At 37.5% G+C, this 26,605-nt stretch overlaps 1 protein-coding gene and 1 pseudogene across 8 annotated transcripts in view; one reads left to right on the top strand and one right to left on the bottom strand.

Annotated features, from left to right (window-relative positions):
* Rnls (renalase, FAD dependent amine oxidase) overlaps positions 1 to 26,605 on the bottom strand; it is a 289,318-nt gene that overhangs the window by 249,065 nt on the left and 13,648 nt on the right. The window lies entirely within an intron of this gene.
* LOC142850674 (nucleophosmin pseudogene) lies at positions 20,574 to 21,374 on the top strand (annotated as a pseudogene).

The following is a 26,605-nucleotide window of genomic DNA, read 5'->3' on the forward strand; positions in this document are numbered from 1 at the left end:
AGCCTTTCTCAGAATTAAGGTTCCCTCTTACTAAATACTCTAGTCAATATCAGGTGGAAAAAAAAACTAAACAGAATGGGTGCTAAATACTTTAGAATCAATGGGTTCAAAGGAATAGCCCTATCTAAGAAAAGGGCTTCCACAGTAAGATAGTACTGCAGCAAACGGACATTAAATTCAGACAAGTTGATGAAGGCAGGGGCAGGGGTACCTCTGAGTCATTAAACAGACACCATATAAGACTGTTCCACAGCTTCACGGGAACACCAGTTCTAGGTTTGATACTCCCGGATACAAATGGCAATCAGCTCTCAAGCATTTATTTTGAAATATCAACTGGAACCTTAGCCTTATGTATGTACAAGAGCATCGTCCCCAGGGCCCTACACCCGATATAAATTATGAAAGAAGCCTGGAATTCATTTTTCATCTGAATGCACAAACGAAAGGAAGTTCTGTCCCCTAGAGTAGTGTTATGTCATTTATGAACCCATACTTGTTTATTGTCTCAAGTCCATCAACACAAAGTGTGCGTTCTCAGCCGCTTCCTTAGGTTACTGGATGAAGGAGCTACTTAGGACACACAGATGCGCCATTCTTCTGTATATCTAAATGAACAATGAGTTTCCAGCACACTCTGGAGTGTTAGTCACCAAACAGATATAATTCTATATTCATTTTAAGAAAGTCATTTATAAATTCAAAGTATTCTACCATTGTTGCCAGTTTGGAGATTTCCCAACAACTGTAAATATTTTTAGCTGTTTTGCTGACTTCTTCACTGAGTTGAATGAGAACGCCTGCTAAAATTTCTGAACAGTTAAAATAAAGCCAGTTCAGTGATGTACGTTGGAAGCAACAAATTGAAAAATGAAGTCCTGCCCTTTATCCTCAGTAGGAATAGACACTGTTATCTGACTTTCCTATCCAAAACAATGAGTGGGCCAATGAAAACAGCAACGCAGAGGAGCTGCTGATAATGATAATAGTTAAAAATAGCCCAAATTACTGACTTTGTGTGAGAAAAATAAACTGTGCAGTCTAATTTATGATTCACAAAATTCTGTCACGTCAGTGATAAATTGGGAATCATCTAGGCAAGAAATGTTGAAAATCTTTCTTAATTATATCATGCTATTATAGAGTGTGTTAAAAAAATTCTAGATAATAAGTATAAGAAAACCTAACAACACTAAAGGCTTCAAGTTCTGAATGAATTGATTTCTTATTAAGAAACAAAAACAATGGTTAGACAAGAGACAGAACCATGTAATGGGAAAAAAAGACGTGCAGAAGCCTACAGTGCATTCATAGCTGCTGTGCAGCAAACCCTCACTGAGCAAGGTTCCTGACTCATATCCATGGTCTGTATTGTGCTGCAAATGAAAGGTTAAGGAGAAGGGAGCATATGCTCTATTCCTTTGACTATTATAAAGCAATGGCCCTAAAAAAGATAACCCCTTGAAATATTGTCTCGAGAGGTCACATTCTATGTTCAAGTTTTCTCTTATTTTCTTTTAAAATATTCTCCCTCCTTTCTCACTGCCTTCTGTACTAATGTTCTTATGTTACTAGCGTTGGAAGAGAATGTAGATGTGTATTTTCTCTGTTTGTTTTGGCATGTGCTCATTAGGCATGCTACCCTGAACTTCTTTAATTAAAAGAAACCTACCTCTTTAAATATCCTAAGTTAGCAAATTTCTGAAGCATCTACTAACACAGAGTCTAGGAACAGGCTAAGGGAAGTGACAGGTAAACGGATTTTTTTTTTATCTTGGTTAAAGTACAGACATTTATAAAACATCTAAATTGTGAAACTTTGAAGTAATTTTGGTTTCCCAATTATAGATAAGATGCATAAAAATAATCTTTTATGAAATAACAGCCCTTCCCCGCAACTCCAGACAAGGGAAAGAATTATCTCCTTAAAGAGTTTATGCTTACATAAGTTCTAGCAATTTCCCAATGACTTGTTCAGAACTTTTGAGTAGGCTATCATTTTTGGCAAAACAAGCAAAACATAACAAAAACGAAACAAAGCAAACCTATAAAGCAATTAACTGAGAAAGGGAGACAGAGAGGCAGCCACAGAAAGAGTGACTGATTTCCATCATAATGGATACCTACATAAAGGACTCAGAAAAGGTTATTATGTTTAATACTATTATCATAGTCACATGAGAATGAGCTAGTTTCATTAAAAATGTCATTCACCTACATACAAGTAGCAGTCAAAGAACTCAGATTGTTTCTATACATTTAGCGCTCTCTCTCTCTCTCTCTCTCTCTCTCTCTCTCTCTCTCTCTCTGTGTGTGTGTGTGTGTGTGTGTGTGTGTGTGTGTGTAACAATAATAATTGAAGAAAGTGAAGTCAAGAATTTGAAGAGTGGAAGAGGCATGTGAGGTATTGGAGGGAAGATATAGATAGGATAATGATGTAATTACATTGTAATTAAAAATAAAATAGATTTCAAAGAGCATTCCAATGGGATAAACTGCTATATCAGTTTTTTATTACTGCTCTAATTACCACAAACACAGAACCTACAAAAATATAAACTTATTTCAAAATTCTGCAATTCAGAAGTCTGAAGTAGATCATTCAAGAAGAGAATAGCAGTTTCACAGAGCTGTGTGTTTCCTGATACCCTTTGGAAGGACACAGACCTCACCTTATCTACCTTCCAAAGGCTTTCTCCGTTTCCTGCCTGCAGACTCCATTCCCATTTCAAGGCCAGCTGGTAGATCACCATGAATTTTCTCCTGTCATCACATTTCCCTTCTGGATTCTGACTCTTCTCCTTCTATTTCCCTTCTTGTAAGATTACATTTGACCACAGGACAATCTTTCCATCTCCTAATCACTAACAATTATATCTGTGGAGTCCTGTTTGCACTATAACAAAACACATTCCCACGTTCCGGGAATTAGCATGCACACATCTTTGAAGAATGAGTATTCTGACTGGCACATCAGAAATCAAAATATAGAAAATAAAAACTGTCCATTTTGCCTTTTTACCACAATTCTCCTATAGGCGCAAAACCATAATTCAGTATATTTTTGTTTATTCATTCCTTTATTTACTTATTTTTTGGATGAGAAGCAATATAAACACTGATGAAGAGTGTGATGTAACAGCTAAGATATGGTTCATGGATTCACAAGGTCTGGGTTACAAATTTAGTTCTCTCAGCTGTGTGAAACAATCTTCAATTTTCTCATCTTTATTTTCTTATAAAGACTAAATTACTCACTATATATGGGATAACTTATGTCTTTTAGTGTTACAGTAGTAAACATTTTATGATGTATATTTGCATCAAAACGTCATGTTTTACGTCTTAAAGAACTATGAATACTATTTTCAACCTTTGCAGCGCACAACGCCTGTCTGCGCTCTGTGCGCTACCATACAGTTCGTGAGTTTAGGGCAAGGGGCAGGAGATTAAAACACTGACAGACACAAAGACACACAGACAGAGAGACAGAAAAAAGCCCTTTCTTCAATAGCACCACAGAGTCTTATATACCCAACAGTCAGGTGGGCCAACAGGTGAAAACCTTATCCTCTGATCCTCAAGGGTAAGGCAACACGTGCTCGTGAAGCAGAGCTGGTAAACAACTTTGACACAGCTTTCAGTAACTCAAACAGAAGGAAAGTAAAGATCTCTAGCAGGGAAGAGCAGCTGGAAGCCAGGACTCCAAATGGTCCCAACAAACGATGAATAGAATAAGGAAAGAAAATAAATCCTAAAAAGTTGAATCCAAATAAAAAAAATCATTATATCAAAAGTATTTATAGGTTAAGCAGGGTGGCCCCTGACTGTTAACTCAGCATTCAGGAGGCCAAAGAAGGTATATTATGAATTCAAGGCTATCCTGTATTTTGTGAGTTTCATGCTACCTTGGGATTCTTGGAAAGATATTATTACAAAAAAACTCATGTAAGCCATGTGTTATTTATAACATGGGGATTGAGAAAATACGTTCTGAGAAATGAATAGTCACCACTGTGAAAACATACAGAATACATACTCATACCTAGATAGTCTAGCCACTATACAGCTAGGCTATGCAATACTTGGAAATGTGTAGACATATATATTTAATATATACATTGTAAATAAGTATAGTAAATTTACAATATACATATTTATCTATAACTATATATGTGTGTATGTATAATGTATTGTTCCTAGAGCCATGAATAGCAAGACAATACAAGAGAAAATCAAGTACAAAAGAAGAAAGTACAATCAGTAGATGAAGAAAGGGGCTGGAGACAGCAGAATGTTTGCCTACTGTGTTCAGCGCTCTGAGTTTACTCCTCAGCAATACAGTACTACTAACAATAACTTAAATTCTTCAGGTGTGGAGGCAGTGTACCCTTTTAATCCCAGCACTCCGGGGACAAAGGTAGAATGATTGGCAGTTCGAGGCCATAGTGGATTATGTAGAAAGAAACTATCTAAAAAAAGAGGGGGGGAGAAGGAGTGGGAACAGAGGAAGAAAGAAAGGAAGGGAAGGAGGGAGGGAGGAAGAGAGGGAGGAAGGGAGGGAGGGTGAAGAGAGAGAGACAAAGAAAAAGAGAAAGATACAGTTAACATAACTTGTTTGAGGCTGTTGCAAAAAAAACCACATCATACTGTTTATAAGAAATGTTTTTTAGTTAGTTGAAGTACTTTTTCAAACAATCATAGGAAGTATAGTATATGAAATAAGACTATAAGGGCTATTTATTATCATCATAAAATTATTACTGCCCACAATTGTACTTCCTGTCATTTCACATGACCTAGAGAGTGGGCTTTTTTTATAGTGATTTCATCACCTTCATGAGAACAATGCACTGTGCTGTGGAGAGTACCACGGCTCCAATGCTAGCAGGTTACGAGGAACTCTTCAGTTCTAACTATAATCTGTGGAAACATCACTGTATATTCAACCAACCATCAACCAAAGGCACTCTATAGCACATGACTCCAACATAACACTTGATATGCTATATTTTATTTGTGGACCTGAGGATCAAACTGTGTCTTTCATACTTGCGAGGCAGACCTGAGCTCCACCTTTGGTATCTTTTATTGTGAAACATTCTTAGTTCAGAAGGCTTTTAGCACTGTAAGTAACAGAGGCTACCATAGTGGAGTTTTGCTCGTGCTGAAACTGGAGACTCCTTGAGAACTGCCATATAGGACACGAGTGTTATCCCCCAAGATTTCAGTACAAGTTCCTAATTACTTGTGTACTCTTTACAGATTCCAATGATGAAAATGATAGTGAAGATTACACTGAAAATGAGCGCGGCTATAATCTTGGCACTTAATGAACTCACTGATGTAGACTGTTGTGAATTTGAGGCCAGCCTTGTCTACATAATGAGTTCAAGCCAGCCTACTGGGTAAGACTCTGTCTCAAAATAACCTAAGAAGCTATGGTAGGCAGCAGCAGCAGTAGTAGTAGTAGTAATAGTAATAGCAAATAATATTAACTGAGAGGCTTCACTGGATAGTGATACTTATTCTCTTAAATACTTCTAGTGTGATGCATCCACAAAGCCCTTCAAACTGACCATGTTGACTCAGCCTTCTAGTTTATATTTGATGGAAAATGGCTGTGAGTAAGGCACTTTGCAGAGGCCTCATTAACGTTCACACGGCTGGGATTAATCACACCTGGGTGACCTAGTCTCCCTTGTTCTGTCTTGCCTACACGGATATGTTTTAGAGCAGATACTATATCTAACTAATGTAAAGTGTGCTCTTTCAGATGCAGGAGTTTAGCAGATGCTGACTATCTACCCGCTGACCAGCGTATGCAGTGAAGTACATGAAAACTTTTAGAAACTCATTCTGCATAAGCTACTATGGACAATATGAAAATAAATATCCGATCGTTTAAAAATGTTTTCCGAAGTTAAAAAGTGTATTTCTCAATATGCTCCCTAACCCCAGTGCCCCCTAAACACTGCTGAAAATTCTTCATGTGTCTTCCATTTCAGTTCTGAGACATCAAGTAAAACTATCTGTATTATTTTCTTACTATGTTTTGCTTTCACTCATGGCTCCAAACAAGTTTTCTCGGGTTTTGTCTCATTTTGTCACTAGTCACATGTCTTGAGTGGATGGCTCCAGATATCCAAAGGTGATTATTCTCTATATTCATAGGAGCAGGCCAATCTACAAATATAGAACAAGCATTTGAGATAAAAAATTTGAAGAGTTGGTCATTTAGTAAATATCAGCATTTGTTTTGTTTTCTGAGACAGGGTTTCTCTGTAGCTTTGGAGCCTATACTGGAACTAGCTCTGTAGACCAGGCTGGCCTTGATATTAGCTGTTGTAAAAGATAAAGTTTAACCTAGCCGGGTGGTGGTAAGAAAAAAAAATCACCTAAATAAAGTTTTAAAACTCACTTTTGGTAACCCTCATGAGATAACCAGTTGTACTCACTTTTAAATAATCACACACATATCTATATAGTCACACATTTTAACACAGTTGATGGATTCTGAAGGTAGACTCTCACTATGTACCCCAGGCTAGCCTTGAACTAATCTTCTTGTATCAGCCTTCTCAATACAGAGACAGGAATGTGACATCAGGACAGCTTAAACGTAGTTTCCCATTCAACACATTGAAAGAAGAGCAGATTAAAGAAGTATGATCATTAAATAAACATGTAGTATCTATCATTCTGCTAGTGCCTAAATGAAAACGTGAATGCATTTCCTGCTGTCAAAAGGAATTATATATGGATTATAATCAGTGGTCTCTTTACTACTGATCATTTTCCTGGGCAGAGCCTCTAAGACTGATGCAAGCTCACTCATGTGCTTCTGCTTTTGTTATCTGTGCCTTTGGGGTTCTCTCTATGAAACTATTCAGTTGGACATCACAGGGTTTCTCCTCTTTTGATTTTTTTCTATTAGTTTTATATTTTAGATTAGATTTAGGTATTTAACCATTTAAAATTGATATCTACATGTGGATGAAGATGAAGAAGCAGAAGCAGCAGCAGCAGCAGCAACAACAGCAAATCTGGAGAAAAACCCTACCCAGACTCCTCTTACATTTCTTCAGTGGCTTTATTGTACAATAGTAGTTGTTAGAAATGAAGGTTGTGTTTATAACACTTCCAAAATCGTTCTGCCAGCCATCATGAAAACAAACAGAGCAATTTGTGTTTAGTTTTCTCAAGATCTACATGTTTTTATTATGTGTATGGGTGTTTTGCTAGCATTTCTCAAGATTTACATGTTTTTATTATGTGTATGGGTGTTTTGCTAGCATGCCTGTATGTGCATTGCACATGTGCCCGATGTTCCCAGAAGCTGAATGAATACACTGGATACCCTGACACTGGAGTTATGTATAGTTGTAGGACACCATGTGAGTGTTGGAAACAGAACCCAGGTTCTCTGCAAGAGAAGATGCACTCTTCACCGCTGAGCCATCCCTCCAGCCATCATTTCAAGGTTAATGAAGGGACAGAATAAAAAGGTTGCTATCCCTAGACACAATGTGAGTAAATGCTGGGCCTGGAGCAGTTGAAAGAGAAGACTGAAAACGGAGGTGACACTGCTTCTCTGATCCCAGGCAACAGGAAGTATTAAGGGTTCTGCCATTCAACTAAAAAACTGTCTAAGAAATATTTACTTGTGGCACAGCACTACATGGCAATAGAAAATAACTCAAGAAACTCACATTTAGTAGATTATTAAAGAGAGAGAATGACAATTATTTTAAAGTTTTCAACTAAATACTGATTTTTTTTCCAAATCTGGCATTACGAAGAAAGATATAAACTTATAACAAGGGTGCTTATAAATAACAATTAAATGCCTTCACCTGCTTATAATTTCAGAAAATGTTCAAGTAACTCAGTTTAAGTACCATTCATACACACACACGTGTGTGCACACAACGATTGCTGACACGCCATTACATAGATCAGATGCTCATAATCGCTACTGTTATTTACTCAAGATCTAAGTTCCCATCTGATCATATAAGAATGGATAGCACCAAGTGAGTGAAACAAAACTAAACTGTTTCTAAGTACTTCAGAGAAAGTGCTTGTTAAGACGGCAAAAATAAAAACAGAAGAGAAGAAAGAATGTTCACATGTAGGGGCAAAGAGCCTCAGGTGAGAAATTGCTCTACACGTTGACTGTCTTATAAGAGCTACTGTGTTCCTAGGGTTTTCCCCGGTATGTCTGCCAGTGGCTATGTCAGAGGAACTGACTTCAGGGGATTGGCCCACCAGGAAACAAAACCTGATGGGTAACTCAAATAGACAAAACCCCAAGACCACAAACCCAGAGTGACTTTTGCTCCTACTGTGCCCTCACGTGTCTGCTGCCATCTTTCCCTGGTGTCTGGGATGGTGTGAATGGGGGTGGGGAGATCCCCCTGCCTGAAATGTAGTGTTTTTATCTCATGGAAACATCCCGTTTTACTGGGCATTTTTACCTATGGATTATTATGAAGATGATTTCGTAAGCTGTACTGTTAATTGATAATAATAATAATAATAATGTTAGCTTACATAGAGTTGTGATGATAAAAACAAATACAAGGAAGTGCTACACAGTTAGGACCTATAAGTTTCACCCGAGGAGCTGCATAGATCACAGTTCAGGTTAATGACTTAGGAAAACAATTGAGTGCCCAAGAGACAGGCTGGCTCAAATTCTTTTAGTCTTAATGGTGGGAGATGTGTTCACAGGTTTTGGAGTTAGCTAAAACAAGCTTTGAAAACAACCTAATTTTCCACTAAAATGTTTTTGTTAAATACCTTTGAGGTGAAAAATCCAAGAAGACAATCCTAAGTCTTAGAAAAGCACATAGCTGAGTGATGAATCTTTAAGGTCAGGGAACAAGAACAAAGCTGCCCAATTATCATTAGTTGATAATTTTGCCTTTCTTGCTAGGATTGGCTGATGACCAAAGGTGATGATTAACTCCTTAGACCCATTTTTGCCCTCAAACTTCTGGTATAAAAACAAATGATAAATGGGTCTGCTCCCTAAAGATTTAAAGTAGAACTGACTGATTGTTTTTTAGGTATAAAAGTTTAGATTTGTAATTCTTTTAATACTCCCTTTAAGATTATCTTTTAAAAAGTAATAAAATGATTAAATCTTTCTTTGTAACCACAAGATGCAGCCTGACAGTGAAAAATGGCTGAGAAAAATATCCCGTGCTTGCTGATACTCTGTTAATCTATAACATACTACTTAGACGTAAATGTGTGTGGGGTTTTGGGATGACTCTGTTTTAATCATGTAAGGGAGAAAAGAACATGTTTTTTTTAACCTGTATTCATTATAATCATTCACTTGAAAAATAGAATGTAGCCGCATTGTAATTTCTATATTGCTGGGGTACAGAAGCTGTAAGTGAAAGAATAAAGAGAACTAGAAGGGAAACATCAAGAATAAAGACAGAGTTATAAGGAAAATGTCAAGAATGAAAGAATTGGAAGATGAACATCAAAGAGTTAGAAGGAGAAGAAAAACATCAAGAGAGACAGAAGATATATTTTTGGATAGAGATAAGAAAATAGAATATAGAACACACAATGAAGACTAGAGAAGAATAAAGAGATAATCAAGAGAATGTGAGTGACATTTCCCTTAACCCCTCAGACAAAAAGTCATAGTGTGTGCCAACTCAGTGGATTCCTTTGGAGCCCTGTGCTGCTGGAGGCTGGCCCCCCAAACAGTGGTATATGCCATTACATGATATTGCAAATGTGGAGTGATACCACCTCAATACTTGATGGTCAATGATGAGAATACACACACATACACACACACATACACACACAAACATACAATATATACTAACAAACATACAAATATACACAAGTACATACACAAATAGACACATACACTCCCGCCCTGAACACACAATTTGTATGGTTTAAATATCATTCTGTTTTATTTGGTATGTAAAAGAAACTCCATGAAGAAATTTCTATATTTAAGTTATTAGACATTGAGCCATTTTATTCAAATATCTATAATTAAAATCACAGCAAAATCAACTCACAATTTATTGAATTCAATATGTGCAATGTTATGTGTGTACTAGAACACTGGTAACCTGACAGATTACTTCTTTGGGGGAGGAATTAGTATGAAAATAAATAGAACCTTGATCTATCAGCTTTTTAAAAATAATATTTGTCCAGCTAAAATTCTTCCTAGCAACAATCTATATAGACAAACCATTAACTAATTGTGTTTATGTTTCTTAAGCAATGGAGAATATTCTGACAATTTGACTACTAAGAATTGCATTAGTAAACTGCCTATTCATTTGCTATATCTTGTTTGGCAAACAAGGCTTGACAAACAGCAATCTAAACGGAAACTAGAACCCTGGGATGCACCTGCAATCTTTGCAGAGAACCACTGCAAAATGTCTTAGGCCTGAAGTACTGGCCTTCACAAGAACGTACACATGGTGCCACCTGCTGTTCAGCAGTGTGTACTGCAGTCTAACAGTACTGAGTCCCGTTGGCCTCAGAAGGCTGAACAAAGTATTGCCATGTTTATGCTAGCCACCCCTGAGCCAATGGATATTGCAAAAAAAGCAAAACAATTTTAATAACCTAATAATAATTTCTAATTATCACTCTACGAAGTACTCATAGCAAAGACAAGGCATACTCTATGAGCAAATTGTCTACTAAAGAAACAAATGCTGTATCAGGAAGATGTTGTATGTTGCATGCTGAATTTACCATGTTTTAGTTATTATTATGAATTTCAAAACACTCTGTATTTCTCAGTGATAATTCTATGTGATGGCGTACAGGAACCTAGTTTCCTAAGTGCCCTGAGTGTATCCTCTTTATGTATTCTAAGGAATAGTACACATGTCTCTTCTAACAATGCCTGACACCCAGATGGCTACCATGACTTAGAGGTAGGAGCCATGTTTTATTCAGTTTCATCCCTCCTGCGACTGGAAAGAGATACCAGAGCAAGATAGGTTGAGTAAATATAAACACATTCAAGAGTGGTTAAGCCTAGCACAGAATTTTAGAAATATATAAAGAATGAATGTCACATCTCAAAAAATTAGCATTTAATTCTTGTTTAATTTACATAAAAATTAGATATGTTGCACATATATAATATGCACATATATACATATTCAAGACTAGGGTTCAGTTTCACCTCATAGGGTTCAGTTTCACCAACCAAAAAAGGGCACTCAGAGCATTGCTGATTTTAATTATCAATCACAAGAACCACAAGAATGAAAGTAGGGCTTGGTATAAAGCATTCCACTTAAAACCATGTAAGCAGTAAACCGAAAAACACCTTAGACTTGAGCGCCACAAACAGTGCTTATTCGCTTCTTGGTTCTTTTATTTATTCATTCAAATATTTAAAACATCTAAAGCAGTGGTTTTCAACATGTGGCTGTGACATTTGGAGGTTGCATATGAGATATCCCGCAATCAGATATTTACATTATGATTCATAACAGTAGCAAAATTACAGTTATGAAGTAGCAACAAAATAATTTTACTGTTGTGGATCACCACAACATGAGGAATTGTATGAAAGGTCACAGCATTAGGAAGTTTGAGAACCAGTGATATTAAGGCTAGAGAGAAAAAAAGAACTGATGGCCTAGTCTCACAATGAGCTCAAGAAACCCACCAATGGCTCTGGTGATGCCCAGTTTTCCAATTTCCACTCTGCTGTCAACAAGCCTTCAATATCTGCAGCCCCTCTTCAAGCCCAGTTAATGATTTTGGAAAGCAAATCCATCGGTACAAGTCCACAGGTCCCAGGTCTCCTCCACCTGTGCTCTTGAGCTCCTCTCTGCCTCGTGGTACCTAGCTGCCAACAGAGTCCCATTCTGCTTCCTCAAGACCAGGTTGCATGTGACTCGTCTGGCTTGCTTCTATATGATCTGTTTCTTTCTTTTAATAGATTGCCTCCATTGGTACACAAGTACAATGCACCATCTTAAAGAGGCAATAAAACCAATCCTTCTACACTTGCTAACTACCAGTCCAATTCTTTGCCCCATCTTTCACAGAAAAGGCCTCTGAAGAATCATCTCTAACGTGTCATTCTTGGTAGGACTGGGTCTCTCACACAGAACAATGCTCGATTCTCACAGGTAAAAAGGTCTAACTGTCTTTTTTATAATAAAGCATTCACATGTATTCTGTATGTATTAATAACAGGATTATGTCAGTGACAGAATTTTATAACAGGGCATTAGAGAAATGTCTAATAATTAGGATATATTTGATTTGATCATTCTATAACATATACATATATTAAAGTACCAAACTGAGAACCATATAGACATATGAGAGCTTGTCAACTAAAAATAAACTAGCTTTTTAATTGCTTTATGAAAAATACTTTTTAAAGTTTAATTTTCATACAACAAGATAAATGCTCCTCAAATCGAAGTGAGATCATATCATTCCTTGCCTGATGCAGAACAAAACCAGGTCTTTGTCACTGTCTACAAACCCCTCGCTCATTAGCCCCCTGCTTCCTCTCTGCTTTCATTTCCAACCACCGTTCCTCTTTACAGACTGGACATAGGCCTCAGTGGTCATTTCTTGGTGCTTTCCTACTTCTAGCTCCTTGATATGGAAAGTCTCGCAGGTCACAGCTCCTCCACCTTCCCACAACCCTGCTTAGTTGGAAGACAAAACCACCCCTGGTCTGGTGTTTTGCATGGACCCTGATTTGCTTTTTTTCCCTTTAGCATTCACCATCTTTACACACAGATCTCTAACTGTTTCTCCTCCCACCGTTATCAAATAATACGGAATATTATCTTATCTATCAGTATCATCTCACAGACATCCAATAGTTTTCTGCACGCTTGAATAAAAATTTCTTCAGTTTTTGTTAACTTCACAGCTATACTTAAAGTTGCTAGCACACAGAAAATGTTTAATGTAATTTTTATAATAAAAATGAATTTAACATTTAAATAAAAGTAAAGCTGTATCAATAACCATTATTAAAAATAAAACAGGATTTTAATTCATTTTCCTTGAGTAAAATTTCATATGTGCTTGGCAAACAGAATTATAAATTTTTAAGAAAGAAATTAACAACTCATAGAAATTAGGTAAACTCTGCTTTGGAATACAGTGATTTTCTTTGGCTACTTCATAGCAAATTTAGAAGAGATCAGTATTAGAAAGGCTTTATGAAACCAACTGTGACTTGTATAGCAGTTAAAATTACAGAACGGTTCCTTTCTGGGTGTTCAAATTATTTTATAATGTATCTTTAAAACTTTTCTAAAAGTAAACATCAAGTCAGAATGGAAACATGTTAAGCTCAGGAAACAGGGCTTCAGCACATCTCATACTCTTGTGGGAAATGGCACAAAACTTCTCAAATCACATTCTGTTATGAAAAACAGAAATAAACTTAGGCAAGAGCTCATTCAGTTAAAAATGCTGTGATTTCTCCTTTCCTTTATTATCCTGTCTCTTTTAAGCCTAATGCTTAAAATTCCATAATTTAAGTTAGTAATTACAGCAATACTTTTTAATTTTGAATTCAGCACATTTTATATGAATCGTCAGAAACTTGTGCAAGTGAGCCAACATCCTAGTTCCCAAATGTGTCCTATCTTTAAAATGTCTTTGTCAGTTCAGATAGGAAGAATGCTTAATGTGATTCCATGACTCAGCTGGTGGCAATGGTGCAGTTCAGAGAATTCTAGCTCTCCTTTCTTTCTTCTCACATTTCCTCTAGTTTGATGTCTTTTCTAAAGACTTTCAGCTATAAAAGAACTCTGAATGGAAAATAGTCCTGAGTTCTGAGGGGAGTGCACAGCAAGGCAGCACTATGGTCTTTTCTTCAGTTAGGTAGTAGCCAGATAGGCTAGTGAAAAATAGCTTATACTATTAAGAGTATGGGTATTGAGAATAAAGACATGGCTGGGCAGTGGTGGCGTATGCCTTTAATCCCAGCACTCAGAAGGCAGAGGCAGGAGGATCTCTGTGAGTTCGAGAGCAGCTTAGTCTACAGAGTTCCAGGACAGCTAGGGCTCTTACACAGAGAAACCCTGTCTCAAAAAACAAAAGAAAACAAATAAAAGAGAATGAAGATGTGAAAGTATGTATCACAGATGCATCCATTTCAAGCAAGGGACATCCTCATATATCAGTGTTGGATAAAAAGGGACAGAGGTGAAGTGATAAAATTACTAAGGTTTGGAGCAAATTTGGAAGCCATAATTAAACTTGAAACTGTTCAAGAGCTATGTTAACTTACCCTCTCTGGGTCTCTCTGTCCTCTTTTGTAAACTAAAGAAATATTTCTTATTAGTTGGTATGAAAAGTGGCACAATGTACACAAATGCTAACTTCATATTTACAAAATGATGTTGAAGCCATCATAACCTTCCAGCTAGTCTCAGAGGGGAACTTCTGTAGGAAATCTCCCTGTGTTTGGCTGGGACCATGGACGGGACATAAGTATAAGTAATGGTGTGCTGGGTCACCTGGAACTCCAAAATGAGGACAGTATTACTCTGTGGTTGTGACCACATATCTGATGAGAAGTGAGCCTGAGAGAAAGGACCTACATTTGCTTACGCTTTGAGTGTATACTCCATTATGGTTGGGGAGACATGATGACAGAGGCCCCATGGCTGCCATTAGAGTATAGAGAGATTCAAATCTTTATATCTCAGTAAAAATAGGAAAAGAGAACAGATTAGAAAAAGACCTTTGTGTGCAGGACACATGCTCCAGAGAAACTCTATCTCCTACAGGTGTGACCAGCTACCCAATTACTTCACCAGCTGAGGACCCCATATCAAATGCACAAGTTTTCTGGAGACATGTCACATTCAAACCATGTTCAACCTCTTCTGTTTTTGGTGACTCCTGTGTTTGAAGAGAGGAAAGGCTTAACTTGGGTTGTTGCTTAGCATGTAGAGATAGAAGATTAAGGAGAAATGCATCCAAATCTGTTGTTCTGCAAATACTGTATTTTTAAAGACAAGTAGATGAGGTGAATATAAAAGGTAAAAATCAAATAGAACTACTGATTAATGCTGGCTTCTTCTCAATTTGAGATTTCAGTTCAGAAGATTGTAGGTAGATAGGCACAATCATTTGCATCCACAGAAAAACTGAATTACTTCTCCTATCGAGACCTTCAAGCTAAAATAACAACGAAACATGTTTCTGGGTCAACAAAAGAGCTGTTTCCTGTGCTTTGAGTCAAAATCTTTATAGCACAATTTCAACGACTAATCAAACATTTGAATTATTTTAGGTTAAACAATTTGATTCATTCTATAATGGAAAGATATGGAAGTTCTAAAAAGGAGGTTCAATATACTCAATAGGGCAATGTTTTATAATATTCCAAAGTGAATGCTTAGTAGCTCTTTCCACCAAATTGAAACATTCACTTCTGGTGGGAAGCAGGAAGCTTATAAAGATAAGGAAGCTAGAGAAACTTAGAAGGCCCAGGAAGGTCAGAAAATCACAAGATTTACAAGGCTGCCCCCCCCCCCCAGTTATAAATGCAGTTAACAATGGCAAGGTGAAGACTCTCCTAGAACTGCCTGCAAGCTGAACAGAGAGCTCCGAGAATACAGTAGTGAGAGTTATCACCCGTGGTGGAGTAGGTGTTTGGATGATGCAGATGATTTCAGTCACCCATGCTCAAGTAAATCAATCCAGGAAAGTCCTTAGCTCACCAAGCTGTTTGGGGATATATATTTATTTGATAAGTTGTCTCTGTCCATCTTCAGAAAACACACACTTCATCTCTTTCTAGGCAAGTGTCACACAACAGCACCGGGACACCAAGGTCACAGACTTTGCAGTGTAGCTTACTGATATTTTAAGCATCAGTTTAAAATGAACGTGTGCTAAGGTTAAAAGTCCTTTCATTAAGTTCTACGAGTGTTTTTTTCTTCTAATCCAATTAAGTAATTACCATGCAATGTGCCTAACCAAGTTTTCAAAGATAGATTCAGTATTCCTGATGAACTAAGATCCCTGCTTTTTTCAACCAATGTTAAGATTCAAACATCATCACATACTCCTCCAAATCCACATCTACTTTTATCTCCTGAAATTCCCACTACAAAGCTTCTCCTGCCAAGATAATCTATTTTCAGTTCCCCATATTTAAAAGGCATGTCTATTTCTAACTTTCTTTTCACTAAGAACTAGTTCTCTCTAAAGCAGCCTCTCTCTTTTATTAAATGCTCTTCAAGTTGCAATTCCTAGTTCTCTTTCATTTGTTTATCATTAGATAGAGACTGATGGGTTATAGCTCTACGGCCACGAGGAATCCCAGGAAAACAGGAAGAGGAAAGACACAGCAAGCAACTATTTTTATGTTCTTTAAATTCTACCAGTTACGGAGTAGCACAATTAATAAAAACCCAGAGACAAATATTGGGGTTCAACCTGAATGTCAGAAAAGCAAAACAGTCAGTCACTGGTTCTTACCTCTACCTCGGTCTGAAGTGGTGATTTTTGCCTCCAAGAATCCTCAGAATGAGACAGATTGTGTCTGAGAACCATCTGCTTTCGTCTTACATTCCTCCTTAGCGCCAGGATTAAAGGAGCGCATGACTACCTCCTGATTTCTATAGCAAACTAGTGTGGCCACTGGGATTAGGGTGTGTGTCACCACTGCCTGATCTGTAAGGCTGACCAATGGGGCTGTTTTACTCTCTGATCTTCAAGCAAGCTTTATTTATTAAAATACAAATGAAATATCAGTATATTAGATACACATTACACAGTGGATTTAGTCATTAATAAATCACAATAAGTTATATATTAAAAAGATTATACAGAGGAAACCAGGATAACACGCAATTCAAGAAAACAACTTGGGAGTGGGGAGAAATTTTTGTTGGGGAATTGGCCTGAATTGAGTTTGGGGGACAAATAGGAACCTAAAGTAAGGTAGAGGTGATCAATAAGCCAACTTTTTTTTTATAGGATCATGATTGTTACTAAATTGTGATAAAGATAGTCTAGGCAAAATCCTTGCCTTCAGACAGTGAAATTATCTGAGTGGGGTATGATGGCAATGCTATTATAACAGCCATTTAGGAGGCTGAAATAAGTAGACTGCTTGAGTTTATGAGTCTTAGACAAGCCTGGGCAACACACTGACTGCATCACAAAAATAAAATAAAATAGCTTAATCCAACAATATTTAACCCTATTATCCTTCTGGCTAACAGTCTTGAGACAAGAAGCAATAATGAGCTCACATTTGAAGCTAAGAAGTCACCAGGAAAAGATGCTAGTCAGCTGTTTACAATGAGTTCTGGAAATGAGGAATGACCAGCTAGAACTGGCCTTACTACTCTTGAGTTCTACTGGCCAGTGAAGACCAGAAAACCCAAAGGGATGTGAAAGCTCAGTCTTCCAGGGGATACTGTGTTAGTGGAACGATATTCTATCTTACAAACCCTGCAAACGGGAAAGGACAGTAGCTCCCCCCTTGGAAAAGAATGACTAATAAACAACTCCTGGGAGGAAGCTTCCAGATCATGCCTTCATTTTTGACTTGGTATTTGTTGAACTATAGAGTCCTCAGGGCTTTGGCAAAGTTCTGGTTGTAGCACTACCCAGGATGGAAGACAAGGCTGTTCATAGCAACTGATAGGGCCATGTGAACTTAAGCACTGTTCACTGTATCAAGAAAACAAATTACTCATGGTCTCTAAGTAGACTGCCAATAAGCAAGGCAAGGGATATGAATAACAATGGTGTCAAAACCATGTCCTTACAACAACAGTAGCCAAGAATAAATAGATATTCAAAGAGATATGAAGAGCTATTTCAATTAATAACAAGGGACTTAGCTCTATTGCAAGCCCATGACATCACAGGCAGCTCTAAGAGAAATTAGAGGTAGACAGCATGAACTCTAAATTTTCACTAAACTTTTGATGGGGGAAGCTTTGTTAACCAATCATCTTTAAGAGGTGGAACCTAGTTAAGGTGTGGCTTCCTGGAGTCCAAGAGAAAACTGGGCACGGAACAGGTGCTCTCTCTGTGTGTAGTACTCCTGCGACACAGCTGAGTTTGGACTTCCCATTCATGTTTGGTGAGTTTCCCCTTATAATAAATAAAAATATCATTGTTTTATCCTTTAGCTAGCCTGGTTATTTCCTGTATTTAGCTAATTTTTATAGTTGGCACCAGGACTGTGGGACTAGAGTCTCCAGAGGCTCTGACCAGTCATGGTCAGGCTCCATGCCATTGATTCTGGATAGAGAATTCCCAGACCTGAGTAGCCGCTACCGGCTGACTTCTGGGTCCAAGACTGGCAGAGAGACGTGGAAGACTGAGGCGGAAAAGGCCGAGGAGGTCATGCCCAGCACCGTCAACATGGGCAAGGAGCTCGTGCCCAGTGTCACAAAGGCCACCAGGGGTAAAGCACCCTTTGTCCTGAGCAAAAGGTGCCTGCCTCCCTCCGCTGACTGTCTCATGTGGCTGCCTAACAGTCAGGGACCTCCGCGGAGCACACAATCTGTGATTTACACTAAATAACTGTTTTTAATTTAAGCATATCTTTCAGTATTTGACATTAAATTCAGATTTAAACCAGCCACGTGACTACAAGTGCACGGCGACACCTACTGGCAGGTAACAGTTATTGCACCTGCTCCAGCTAACTCAACCATAGGTGAGATATAAAAAACAAAAATATAAATTATAAATTGATAATTTAAAAGGACAAGATGATGGACAAATTAACCATCCAGGATATCAATAGCCTTTTCACTTATACCATGTACGAGGTTATGCAAGACATATAATTTGAATTGTCCTTTTAATTGATCTGTGTCAGTCTGTATAGACTATATTATTTCTAAAAGTACCTCATTCTTGGTCTTATTATCAAACTATGTTTTTAAGGAGAAAATATGGAGGATAAAACTAATCCCCAGAATCAAATATTCAAATCTCTGGAGAAGGATACAAACAATTTGACTAACAAGACCCATACTGTGATATCAGACTTCAGGATGTCTGGAGAACAGACTGTAAGATGTTCTGCACAATGGGACCAAGACTCCATAAGGGCAATGAGTCTTGCTGCTTAGAATCCACAAGTCTTATTCACTAGTCTCAGTGCAAATTCCCCGCATCACACTACCTGTGAGAGTTAGCCAATAAGAGGCTAGAACTAACAGGCTAGGCAGTGTTTAAATGAATACAGTTTCCGTGTAATTATTCCAGGGCTAAGCGGAGCCGGGTGGGATAAAAAGCAGGCCTGCTCCCCTCTCACTACAGGGGAAGATAATAGGGGAAGCTTGAGTTACAATCACCAAGTGGCTATAAAGAAAACAACAAAGATATAAACAAAGGGGCAAACAAAGAGAACAGAATATATATGCAGAGGAAAGAAGTGTATATGGGACCTAACACATGGCAAGTGAGGAATCTCAGCTCAGAGGGAAAACAATCTCACATTAAATGAGTAGTGCCAATATAATTGGCAAGTATTCTAGGGGAAAACATAGTCTGTGGCCTGTCTTATGCCTTGTACAATAAACACACTGTGGTGGTTTGAATGGGTATGGCCCCTATGTATTTGAGTGTTTGGTCCCGAGGGAGTGGTACAATTGGAGGTGTGGCCTTGCTGGAATAGGTGTGTCCTTGTTGGAGGAAGAACTTTACTGTGGGGGCAGGCTTGGAGGTCTATTCTGCTCACATTACACCCAGTGTTGTTCAGTCCCCTTATGCTGGATCAAGATGTGGAACTCTTAGTTCCTTCTCCAGCACCATGTCTGCCAGCATGCCACCATGTTGCCTGCAAAGACAACAGTGGTCTAAACCTCTGAAACTATAAGCTAGCCCCAATTAAATGTTTTTCTTTATAAGATTTGCCATGGTCATGGTGTCTCTTCAGCAATAAAACCCTAACTAAGACACACATATTTAAATATTAAGCATAAATAATTAAATTAAGGATATGTATTTGACTTGGGAGAGTGGCTTGTCATTACAAAGTCAGGAGTCCATTAGATATTAAAGATAAAAGCATACCTGACTAAATAAAAACCTTAAGAAATTATAATGACAACTGACATAAACAAAAATAAAAGACAAATGACAATAGTCTCCTAAATATTTGTAATACCACATGACAAACATCAGTACCCTCATGTGCAAAATGTTCTCAAAGAACAGAGCCTGAGAAACAAAGCACAAAAAATGACCAGGTTATTCATAGAGGAGGGAATATAATGGCAAATATGTTTATGAATAAAAGTCTGAATTTTACTTTAAGTAAAGGACACTGCAAATTAAAACCAGAGTTATATACCTTTTTATTACTTTGACAGGAATACAGGAATTTTAAAAGAGTAAAATGAAATGAAAAATAGTGCTGATATATGTACAAAAACATTATCCAACATTAAGAAGACTAGCTGCAAACATATGCCAAAGCCTATTAAGACACACAGGCACGCCTATGTTCTGAGGAGCAAAAGGTAGTTTTCTCCACCTGGCTTCTTTCACACTGAGGTGCATGCTTCCACCTCATGGAAGACTTGATGGACATGGACATGAGCCCTCTTAGGCCTCAGATCTACCTTTTTGGTTGGGAACTAAAGGCTGACAAAGATCACCACTTTATAGTGGATAACAATGAAGATGAACACCAATTATCACTAAGAATTATCAGCTTGGGGGCAGGGACAAAAGACGAATTATAGATCATAGAAGGCAGGCACAATTACAGTAACACTGGCAACTTTGAAAATGTCTGTTCAACGCAGTTTCCCCTGGGGATTTGAGATTACACTACCTGAGGTCTTAAGTGTGGTTCAGGGCATGTGTTTATTAATGGGGAGCACCTAGCAGCTGGAGAGGAAGTTGCAGAGTCAGAAGATAAAGATGAGGAGGACATAAAAATCATGTCTGGAAACCCATCTGCTCCTGGAGGTGGTAACAAGGTTCCACAGAAAAAAACTAAAACTTATCAAAGACAAAGAAGATGATGATGATGATAATGATAAAAACAGAAGAAAAAGTTCTAGTGAACAAATCTGTACAAAATACCCCAGCCAAAAATGCACAGAAATCAAACCAAAATGGAAAAAGACAAAACCATCAATACTAAGATCAAGGGTAAAGAGTCCTTCAAAAGACAGGAAAAAAATCCAAAAACACCAGAAGGACCTAGCTCTGTAGAATACATTAAGGCAGAAATGCAAGCAAGTATAGAAAGAGAGCATGAACACTCATGGGCACTACTGGTAAATTTAGCCAAAAGATGGGGAAAGAGGAAAAGGAGAAAGAAATATAGTCTATACTTAAGTACCATCAACAATCCAGAGTGAAGTCTTACTAGTTTCGCTTAATTGCCTTTCTTGATTAACCACCCAAACCACCCAGTCCCTGGCACGCCACAAGAAATTTCTTGTTTTCAAAGCATTTTCTTTCACTCTATTGATTCTATTGATGCAGAGAACTTTACCACTTTCTACTATTCGTGCATATGTTTTATGTCTTTGGCCATGTTTTAATATCTTCATATCCTTCTAAATAAATTTTCAAGCGAACAAAAAAAAAAACCAAACAAACCAAAAAACAACAACAAAAACAAAAAAATCAAAAACCAAAACCAAAACAAAAGAAACATGGCTACATTGACCTACAAATTACACTCTGGGGCTACTTATCACACAGTATACTATGAAATGCACGAGGACATAAGCATCTGTAAACAAGTATGTTTACTGATAGCTTTTTCTATGGGAAGAGCTGGTAATCACATTAATGTCTATCAGTAAACAACAGGGAAAAAATCTAAGGCATGGAATTTCCAAACTATGAAAAAGTATATGCACTTGGAATTAAATAGAGTATTTCTGGGAAGGAGTGTTGAGTAATGGTCCACTCTCAGAATGCCGTTAGAGATAATGACTAGTGTGGTGAGCAGGTATAAGGATTTAGCTAAGGAGCCACACATTCGGTCCAGAGGGAAGGAAATACACTTCAATCTACTTGAATACTGAAAGCATTGCAATAGAAAGAATATAGTAATTATAAAAAAATGTTTATTCGATGACCAGATGTGCAACTCACAACTTAGAAAAATAAGAAATATGAAAAACAGCACAACTCTGCCCCAATAGCCAGTTCCAGAGTAATAGGTTCCAGTGTGAGCTAAGTGGATACAACATCAAAGGGTTCAAAGACTCAAGTCCAATAGGACAAGAATAAACTCATGAATTTCAAAATGAACGAGAAAAGTTAAATAAGAGGACAAACTCAAAAGAGAATATGGTAAAATGGGACAATAAAGATAAAATTAAAAGAAAGAACAAACAGGTCTGTGAGGTCTGAGTCAGCATTAGATGATTGTGGTGAGTGAGCAGAACCCTTCCCATAGGCTCACAGCTGGAACTCTTGATTCCTGGTCAGTGGGACTGTTAGAAAGGGATTAGGAGGTTGCTCTGGTTGAAGGAGGTGTGCAATGGGGCTGGACTTTGATGTTCCAAAAGACTCACATCATTTCCAGGATGCTTTCTCCCTATCTCCTACTAGCAGATCAAGACATGAGCTCTCAGCTGTTTCTTCCACTATGCCTTTGCTCTGCCATCAGAGATACTAACACTCCAAAATTCTAAGCCAAATTTAGTTGTCTTGGCATTGGCGGTTTGTAACAGCAAAACAAAAATAAATAAGACATAAGTTGGTACTAGAGTGTGGGCTATGGCTACGACAGACCTGATCGTGTGGCTTTTTGGAGGAATGTGGAAGATTTTAGGATTTGGGGATAGAAAAACAGTTAAGCTTAATGGACCATCCTAGTAGAATCATAAAAGACAGAAGTGCTTAAAGCAACATGGATTGGAAGCCCAGCTGGAGAGGTTTTAGATGGGATCAGTATTAGCAACTTGGCTAGAGATTATTCTCATGATATTTTGGCTCAAACTGTGGCTGGTTTTTTCCCTTACCCTAAAGATTTGTTCAAGACTAACCCAAAATGTAATGAGCTAATTATTTTGTGGAAAAATATTTAAAGACAAACTTATATCAACCCTGAGATGTGGTTATTAGTAGTCATTCTCATGTGGGTATAAGAAATAAAAATGTATAGTCTGAAGCATAAAAGAGAACCAGGAAATATAATTTTAGAGCTGAAGCTTGTGTTGAAAAAGATAAAGAGATTAAGGGGAGGTCTGATACTGAAATAAAGAAAGTGTCCCCTCAGAGCAAGACCCCATTCAGCTAAGCTTCAGCCTGCAATAGGAAAAGGCCCAAGGGATTTTCTGCTCCTAAAAAGCAACCACAATCCCAAACTGTTGCAAATGTGATCAAGGAGGGCAGGGTTCATCACAAATTGACAGCTAAACCTGGCAGTGTCATCCACGTGGTGCTGGCTTGAGGAAGCACTGGTAAAGAGGGGTTGTGGAATCTTCCTCCACAGTTACTGAGGTCAGGGGAGTGTCAGGGTAGTCTCCACATGGAGGCCCTTGGAGGCATCTGCGTGAAGCTGTGAAAGTGAAACCTGGACTGCATTGGAGATGTCAAAAGGTTGCAAATGCCAAAGTCATGGATTTATGGCAAGAAGTGCTACAGACAGCGGTGTACTCAGTCCAAGAGAGAATGATCTTGTAGGCAGAAAAACTGAACAGTAGAGCTATAATAGCTACTTGATATTAGATATGTAAGTAAAGGAATTGGAATTTTCCCTGCTGGGTTTTGATCTTGCTTTGTTCAAGTATTTCCCATGTCTTTTCATAATGTATTGTATGTTGGCATCATATGTTGGAAATATGTAATGGACTTTCATATTTTATAGTAGATTACACTAGAGAGATTTCTTGAGTTTCAAAAAAGACTTAGAACTTTGAACTTTTAAACAGTGTTGAGACTGAACGACTACAGGGACTTTTGAAGTTTGACTAAACACATTTGTACTAGGATATAACCACAACTTGCGGGAGTCAGGGAGTGGGATTTGATCATTTGAATGAAAATGTCCCCTGTAAGCTCATATGTAAATACTTGATCCCTAGTTGGTGGAACTTTTAAAGAAGGACTAGGAGGTATTTTCTTATTGAAGGAGGAGTATCATTGGGGAGAGTTTTGATGTTTCCAAAGACTCATGCCATTCCTAGTGTTTTTCCCTCTCTCCTCACCTCCCTACCCCCTTTGTCTTTTTCTCTTCACTTTCTCTCTGCCTCCTACCTGCAGATTAAGATGTGAGTTACCAGCTGTTCCTTACATCTTTGCTCTGCTGTCATAGAGCCTATCATTGTGAAACTCTAATCTCAATTGAAAATATTCTTTATAAGCTGCCTTGGTCAACTAAGACAAAGACCAAATTTATAACTGAGCAAAGGAGAAGCACAAAGTAAAGGCCTAGAAAACATAATCAATAAAACTATAGCAGAAAACTCCCTTTATCTAAAGAAAGAAATGTCTACCTAGAAATGAGCCATTTGGAACATCAACAATAAAAGACCAGAAAAGAACTATTTATACACATATGGCATTATAGTTAGAAATATATATATATATATATACATATGTATATGTATATATAGCTTTACACACATACATCACATTATAGTTAGAACAAAGAGTCACATACAAAACAAAACCATCAGAACAACAGCAGATTTAGAAACAGAAGGAGGAGCCATGTTGTCACAATGCCCAACAGACATCCTTGCAGTTTAAGATGACACTTTTAAAATAAAATTCTCTCCTAACGATGACTCGAGCCCTACCACTCAATGGGAGAATCAGCAGAACCTGTAGGGGTTTATTTGGAGTTCACATTCTCTGTTGTAACTTTATTTTTAATTTTTTTTTATTTTTAGTTTTTTGGTTTTCACTGGAAGGAAAAGATGCTCAATTTAAATGTTGAAGTGTACAAGTTGCTTTGTTACCATAAAACCAATGTGTACACACACACACAAAAAAAGAAACAGAAGGAGGACATGGAATGAGACATTTTAAACTCCATAAGACAGCAATTTCCAACCCAGATGACTACATACTATTCAAATAATAACTCTGAATGTTAATGAGTTCAAGTCTCTAATTAAAAATGACAGATTAGTATATTAAATTAAAAACAAGACCCATATTTATTGCCTGCAAGAAATGTACCTATGGAAAAAGAATGGAAATTGACAAATAAAACTAAAAAAAAAAAACCCAAGAAAATAGAACTAAAAAAAGAGACAAGTATGCTTATACTAATATTTGGTAAATTATACTTCAAATCAAAGTTTCATATTGACTATGGGGATAGTCCCTCATGAGGATATATCAGTTCTAGATGTATATATATATGGACATATATATATATATATATATATATATATATATATATATATATATATATATATATATGGACATTAACATATTCCTTAGGGCATCCAATTTCATAAAAAATAAAACAAAGGCAATAACAAAAATCTCCTGGCTGCACTGGCAGGGGGCATCATCACCACAGTTGGAGTGGGTGCTTCCAGCACTCCACTGCTACTGGCCTCTGGCCACAAGGCTGGAGATTCAAAACTCAGTCTTCCTAGTAAGAATGGAGAGGATAATAACATGTAGGGTTGCTTTGAGGATGAAAACAGTCTTGGTGATAGTAACATGGCAAAAGTAACACAATTATAGAGTAGTAAATCTTGAGAGGTTAATCATAAGGCCCTTGAAGCATCCCAATTTTTTCAGCTGAGGAAAAGAATAATTATGAATTGTCAGAAGAAAAGAAGTAGTCCTGTTTCATCTATAAAAGGCAAAGTAGAAAAGGAGATAAATATACAATAAAGATAACCCATAATACACCGAACAATAGTCAAAATATTCAGGTAAAATATGGTATTATGTTGATTTTACAGCCTAGACATGACTTAGAGAGAGAATGAATAGAAAATCAGAAAGCAGTCAGCATGCTGTTCACAGTGGATATAATTAGGGACTGGTAGCATACTTCTGTACAAACTTTGCAGATTCAGGTGCATAGTTAATGCATTGTCTTGGGACCATATTAATTTCCTCATGATGTATGGTTTATATTATAGTTATAGTGTTTACCTAGGTTTCAGGTATTTTCTAGCCTAAGCTGGGGAACTGCAATATATATTTGTGCCACTAGATGGCAATATGTGACTTTGCAAATGGATATGTCCCACCACTAAATGTACCCAATCAAATCTTTGGTATCCGACTTTCTCTACCCACCCACGAAGGCTGTTTCAAGCACATTCCTCAATCGTACATTTTTATATAAGAGTTCGAGGAAGACACAGAAAATCAGATTCCATCACACACATTCTAGCCATATAATATTTTATATTAAAAACAAATAAAACAAAGGTAGCTATCTAAAGTCAATAACACTAAACCAACTGCAACACTTAAATGCTGTTTCAAAAGAAAAAAAATGAAAGATTTGGCTATTAAAGACTTTTCAGCAATTTGTAAAAAAAAAATTGAATAACACTATAATCAGAAATAACACACCAATGCCCTGGGTGGTGCTTGCACACGCCTTTATCCCAGTACTTCTGACCGCCTTTCCCGATAAAATCGTAAA

This window comes from Microtus pennsylvanicus, chromosome 5 (assembly GCF_037038515.1).
Source record: "Microtus pennsylvanicus isolate mMicPen1 chromosome 5, mMicPen1.hap1, whole genome shotgun sequence".
Taxonomy (NCBI): domain Eukaryota; kingdom Metazoa; phylum Chordata; class Mammalia; order Rodentia; family Cricetidae; genus Microtus; species Microtus pennsylvanicus.